Source organism: Notothenia coriiceps, unplaced genomic scaffold, assembly GCF_000735185.1.
Source record: "Notothenia coriiceps isolate Sejong01 unplaced genomic scaffold, NC01 NC01_scaffold00037244, whole genome shotgun sequence".
NCBI lineage: Eukaryota > Metazoa > Chordata > Actinopteri > Perciformes > Nototheniidae > Notothenia > Notothenia coriiceps.
This window is the reverse complement of record NW_011369945.1, coordinates 1,795,267-1,802,527: the sequence shown is the minus strand read 5'-3', so window position 1 is coordinate 1,802,527 and position 7,261 is coordinate 1,795,267.

Here is a 7,261-nt window from a genome sequence, read left to right as displayed (position 1 = left end):
CATACTGCCTGTGCTGCAGCACCTCTTTTCACCCTCTGTCTGAAACCAGAGCCCAGTCTGCTGTGGTTAGCCAGCCGAGTCAAACTCCCTCTGGAGGGAACTTTGGGATTTTAGCCTTCACACTACATTTACATGCACACAACCGTATAAGGGAAAACCCCAGAGAGGGTCTTTGTGGCTGTAGTTGTATTATAACACATTGTGGGAGAGGTGCAGCGCTTTGCTACAAACAGTGCATGATTGTGTGTTACAAATCTAATGCGATACTGTGATGTCCAAAGCAAATAACCTATATTAAAGGTATCAGAATACCTTTATTAGTCCCACAGAGGGGAAACGTCCTGTTTGCCCTCTTATCTATTTGGCACAACATCTTTTTATGAAACACACCTCAGACTGGTGCAGAATTCATGACGCTTACAGCGACTGCAACACTGTTGTTGTGACGCTTTCAGGGAGGAGGCTGATGCTAACACTAAAGGTCACTGAAGCTTCAAACAGCAGGAGGTAACCTGTATGCCACACACACACACACACACACACACACACACACACACACACACACACACACACACACACACACTGCTCATACATTCCCATCATTATGATAGCTTGGCGCTGTGACTCAGAAGAAGATTAACATTTTAAATATTTACAGACATATTCTTAGCCGTCTTTTCACTACAGACGTCCGTTTCTATTTTTAACTTCTCAGCACGTCAGCTCTGTTTTTCTTTTTAAACACAAGTATTATTCAAATGGGCGTTAGCAAATACCAGTCTGTATGTTTGTTTGTAACGGTGAAAAGTTGAGCCAGGAAAGAACAAATTGTTTTTTTTAGGAACCTTTTAAGAACTTTTTAAAGAACAGGAATATTTATAGGCTACGGAGGATTTGTACCATTCAAAGTTTTTTTGATTTGATGTTTTCTTCAAGTGTTTTAAATCTACAAAAACAGCAAAACCTCTGCCAACCAGTGAGGTGACTATGTTGTACAATGAATCAGGTATTAGTTATAGAAGAGAACTGTAGAAATACATCTCTATAGAACAAGGATGTAAATCAAACCTGCAGAAATGAAAACTTAACTCCTACTTTTATAAATAATATAAATGGAAGCTGTAGAATAGTGGCTTGGTCTTTTAATTCTTCAGCCTAACAACAGAAAGCTTTTCATATTTTATATACTTTACATTGAAATATGTGTATTTAATAACTTAGCTTATTAAAGAGGCCCTATTCTGCCTTTTCTGGTTTTTACCTGTAGTGTGTTTTATAGGTTTGTGTGCATGTAAATGGTCTGCAAGGGCTAAAATCCCTATGTTCCCTTCAGAGTGAAAAGAGGTGCTGCAGCACAGTAGAGACAAAGAAAGAGCTTTTTGAACATTAAAGCAGAGACACTACATACTGATATACTGAGCATTGGCAGAATATGCCCTCTTTGAGGTGACTTCAGGTGAAAGTAGGAGGAGCTCCAGGTCTCTCAGGGTTGGAGGTTTGATCCCCAGCGCCTCCCTGCACCACTAACCTAACCCAGTAAAAAACATAAATCTGCTGCTGCTGTCACCTGAAGCTGCAGCTCTAAGGTATTCTCAGGATAAATCGGGTGTTTAGATGACGTCTCTCTCACCTGAGGTTACCTGCAGCCCGTCCAATGGAAACACTCCTTTTACGTATGAAACACACCCACAGGTACACAGGGGTAGAGCAGGGACATCAGACCTCTTTAATATGGAGGCAGGTGATGGGAATGTGTTGTTTATGAATACACATGTTGGCATATGTGTGCGTGTGTGTGTGCGTGTGTGTGTGTGTGTGTGTGTGTGTGTGTGTGTGTGTGTGTGTGTGTGTGTGTGTGTGTGTGTGTGTGTGTGTGTGTGTGTGTGTGTGTGTGTGTGTGTGTGTGTGTGTGTGTGTGTGTGTGTGAGCACAAAACATTAGCAGCAACATGTGCATGCAACAAAACTGAATTAAAATAATAATAATAACAATGAAAAGTAAATTAAATAACTTTAAATTAAATATCCAAACGAACTTAAGGTAAGCATGTGCAGTTTGTGCAACAACAAAGTCCCAGTTCCTCTGAATAACAAACACCCTGCAGACGGTTTTCACTGGAACATTAAATCGTGTTTATAAAGCTGTTGAATGCAAACAAAGCAATCTGGTTTATCGTGCAGATAAACGTGACAATTCAATTTGTGATTGTCTTTGGAAATGAGATAGTGAAAAATGTGTGTGTGTTGTCTGTAACAGAAAACAAGAGTCAAACAATGATGTGTATACAATGTCTGCCAGCGTCTCTATTCATTCCTCCTGACTGCAATGAAAGGTGATTAAAATAACCAGCTGTAACTCATTGTCCGCCTGCAGGACCGTTTGTCCTCTGGTTCCTCAGCAGTGCTGCAGTGACGGACCGATAAGGACACTCTGGAGGGGAGGAAGTGTTCACTGTTTCCAGGACAAAGGACTATTGTGTGGTTGGAGTCGAACTGAGAGAGGCTCTGCGTTCACATCGGGACAACAATGTACAATATTCAATCCAGAGAGAGGGGGAATAGACGAGGAGAGACAGAGAGGAGGGATCAGAGGAGACTCGAGGACACGTTCAGTCACCAGGACAAAGACAGGAAGACATTAAGAACGGACACCATGCTGGAGAACTGGAAACATTTTGTGTCTCACCAATGTCTATGATACACCTGGACGTTAAATCTCTGTGACATGAAAGACATGGTTGGCCTTTCTGTAATCTTTTTTAAGAGACTTCTGCCTGTACAGTAAATGCATAATTTGTTGCAACAGGACAAGGTTCTTCTATAGAAGAGCTCTGGAGTAACTCCCTTTGGGGGGAACACAAGGATTTCAGCATTTGCAGACCTTTTTCAGAACACGCTACAGGAAAGGGGAAACTGAAGAAATAGAACTGTAAAATTGTCCTAACATTGTAATTTAAAAAATATATATAAATGAACAACAATATGGTAGTATAGGTTATTTAAAGTGGAGCTATCATGCTATATTTGAAACATATATTGTAGGGCCATACCTATATAAAAGACGTCTGTGAAGTTTTTTTTCAAAATACCAAACAGATCATGCATTTTAGCCATGCCTCATTTCGCATTTTCTGACACTTGGTGAGTTCCCTGGAACACCAGGGACACATATTCATGTATAAAAGACGTACAAAAGTGCATTTTGCATGATAGGTCCCCCTTTAAGTCTTGGTCAGGACTCCTTCTTCCTGCTTGACTCCCCTCACTTTCTGTTTATCCAGCAGCAGAGAACAGGAAGCTGAAACAAAACATGGAGCCTGAATGTCACGACTCCGCTGCTGCAGTGATTTGAGGATATCACGTTAGCTCCAGTCTGTGATCGTCATGAGACACAGAAGCGCCAGCAGCAACATAAATCAGTGTCTTGTTTTCAGAAAAGTGTTTATGTTGTTCTCTCTTGTCCTTAAAGATCCCGACCTCATATCACTTCCTCTGAAACACTGGATTCTACAAAGTCTGCAGAGAGGATGATCCGGAAATTTCATGGGAATGTTCACAGTACTTGGTCAGTTATTTATGACGGAATAAAAGGGAAATCGTTGTTTAAAAGATATGGGACCCAGGGGGGTAATTTAGCAAGCAAAACACGATGTACAACATTTAAGTTGTACTTTTAGAAGAAAAAAACTCATAAATTTAAAATAATTATGTCCAGTGATTGATTAGATATTTTGTTTTTGACAAAAATACATTTCTTAATTGGATGCTTAGCTTCTAGCTCTGAAAACTGTGTTAATTAAACATGTTTAAACTTGCTATATTCAGACAAAGCAAAAAGAAAGTCTGATTCCTTTTCTTTGAGATTTATGGGACCACCATTGAATGATGACGTTTAAGAAAAAGTGGAAAGCCACAAGCACAGCCACGACATAAATAAAAAATAGCTTTTCTGTGGAAGAAAGTAAAATTAATATGAAAAATCATTAAAAAGTCTTGTTGTTTTTTACAATAAAGAGTCACGACATTATTCAAATATAATTGTATTCGTATGAAAAGTCAAAAAAATCTTGCTTAACGATATATTATTAAATACATCTTTCCTAAATAACCCAAATTAAATCCCTAGCATAAACTTTGTGCAACAATTTTATCTTAAACTTAATTGCTTTTAAAGAATCTTAAAAAGCTTCAACCTGCTTTAAGCTGCACGACAATTTTCTTTGAGTGGAGAAAAGTTTTATTAAAACTCATTATCTGTTGACAGCAGATGGTAGAAGGAGTGAAAGGCTGAAAAGGAAAAACTAAATCACCTTCAGCTTGTGTATCCACATTAAAGGGGGAGGGGCTGATGGGAGGTCTTCACGCGGAGAAACGTGAACTCTAACAATACAAACCAATTTCTCCAACAGGCTTTAAATCAACAGATGTGAGGGATGCTCAAACTCTCTCTCCCAGCTCTGCAATCTGTCGTCGGCATGCATGCTCAGGGTGGTTCATTAAAAACAGACGATTCGTTGCTAATTGGGCGTCCTGTACCCCCCCCCCCCTCCCCCCCCTCACTCAGGGTCTGCTGGGCCTCGCTGGAGCAGCTGCTGCCCGTCTGAGGCTCTGCAGACAGACAGCAGCTCAGATTCCCTGGAGAACAAAAACACCAATACTGTAATTACTATTTAGCATGTTTCTCACGACGGTATTTAACCTCAAACAAACTCCTACCTTCACTAAATTCATGCTTGGGGCTAAAAATAAAAGTATATTTTTCTCTAGAGAAAGCATGAAGTATTGTAAGTTTGTAAGAAGGCTGTTTCTGCTATTATTTAATAAGATGTTTTCTGATATTGCATTAAGGATGCTGCCGTTTTTAATGTCACTTTTGGAACTCTCGACTTTGGCATTATACAATGCAATACAGCTTTATTTATAAAGCACTTTAAACCTCCAGACCAAAGTGCTGCACAGTCCAATAAACAAAAGAAAACATACAAAGAAATCACACAGCTCGGCTCACACACCATAAAACAAGTACAAGTAAAAACAATAGACATTTTAAAAGCAATAAAAGCAATAATCTAAAAATTAGGAAAACAAATGTAAGACAACTAAAGTAGCCATGGTTTCAATTCAGTTTTTATTGCATCAAAAAAGTTTAAATACAATTAGCAAAGTAAAGTGGTATAGCAGTTATGTTTAATAAAGGTTAGCTAACTGATGTTAGGCCCCCTTGTCCTATTGTAAAGCGTCCTTGGGTTTCTTGAAAAGTACTATATAAATCCAAGTTATTATTATATCATTATTTGTATTATTAACCACTCTAGCTGTTAAGTTCAGTTAGGCTAACATCTTAGTTTGATAGCTAAAATTGCGGATTTAAAACAGCGTGATTTAAAAGCCAAAAACAAGCTTGTTCATTTGCTATGACTTGAGTTTAGCTAAAAACCTCCCTCCCAATCCACTTATACTTATCTTCTCCAGGTTTACAGTTGAAAGATCATCCTCCACCTGTATTTCTGACGACAAATTACCTTGTCTCTTCCATCTTGTGAATCATTGTTATTTCTTTCCTTGAATTAGCCCCTTTGTTTTCCTTTATCAGACCTGTAGCTTGGTTCATTGGGGTTTTAAAGAACATTGAGTTCCTGCAGGATCACACTGTGGGCAGAAAGTGGCATAATGATGGGGTTAATGGTGTGTTGTTATCCAGCTGCAGACTGTGTACCTGTTCAGAACAGTAAGTGCTTCACTCACACACACAACATGCTAGGACAAGTAAAGCATCTCCTGCTAGAAATAAATTAATCATCACCAAACAGAGTGTCATAGGGGAGGAATGTGAATCTACTGCAGAGGAATGCAGTAACTCAGATTAATCCTTAAACTGAAACACTTGTATTTTACCCTAGGACGCTGGTAATGAAACAATCTAGTGGCAAACTAATGGGGTAATTCTGTATTGCTGCAGGTCTCAGGTTTGTGTATTAATCACTATGTTTGCATGCACACTTATTTTTACCAGCTGCAACAGTCTCATTTTCAGCTTGTGAGTCTGAGGGTGTGCGTGTGATAATAGGCTAACGATTGTCCCTCTCTTGATCTAACAATCAACATCGTCCCCTCTGTTGTTTCCTCGACTCAGACTGCAAGGAATCTGGGTGTGACCCTAGATAACAAACTGTCCTTCACTGCAAACATCGCTGCTACAACCCACTGCTGCAGATACACTCTTTACAACATCAGGAGGATACGTCCCCAGCTGACCCAGGAAGTGACCTGGTCCAGGCTCTCGTCATCTCACGCCTAGACTACTGCAACTCCCTCCTGGCTGGTCTACCTGCATGTGCCATCCGACCTCTGCAGCTCATCCAGAATGCAGCAGCTCGTCTGGTCTTCAACCTTCCTAAATTCTCCCACACCACGCCGCTCCTCCGCTCCCTTCACTGGCTTCCAGTAACTGCTAGAATCCACTTCAAGACACTGGTACTTGCGTACCATGCTGCGAATGGATCTGGCCCTTCCTACATCCAGGACATGGTTAAACCGTACACCCCAGCACGTGCACTCCGCTCTGCATCAGCCAAACAGCTCGCTGCACCCGCACTGCGAGGGGGACCCAAGTTCCCATCAGCAAAAACATGTGGGTTTGCTATCCTGGCTCCAAAATGGTGGAATGAGCTCCCCATTGACATCAGGACAGCAGAAAGCTTACACATCTTCCGGCGCAGACTGAAAACTCATCTCTCTCGACTCCACTTCGAGCAATAAAATAAAAAAAGACTTACATACTTACAAAAGGACTGGTTTATCTATAGCCAGTTGAGTAGCACTTGAAATGTTTGGCTCTATGAAACCTGATGTACTTATATTATTCAGTTTTCTTCAAGTTTGTATCTTCTTGGTCGAATGCACTTATTGTAAGTGTCTTTGGATAAAAGCGTCAGCTAAATGAAATGTAATGTAGCGTATGAATCTGAAGGCACTTACTGAAGCAGTTTTGAGTGAGTCTGTTGGTGGGAAGATTTTGAAACTAGACGATAGAGTCCCAAATATGCAAGATGCAGTCACAAAAACAGATGCACACATGTCCATGTCCCTGTCACTGAAAACGTACCTAAAATGTGAATTGATGTTTCTTCAATTTTGTGTGTGTTTTCTATATTTGCGTTTTTATATTTGCGAATCCTTTCTGAAGCTGCAGCGTGTTTCTCCTAATTGAGATGTTTTGGGCTGTTTGCACCTGTCGGCCACCATAGTTTGAAGTCAAAAAG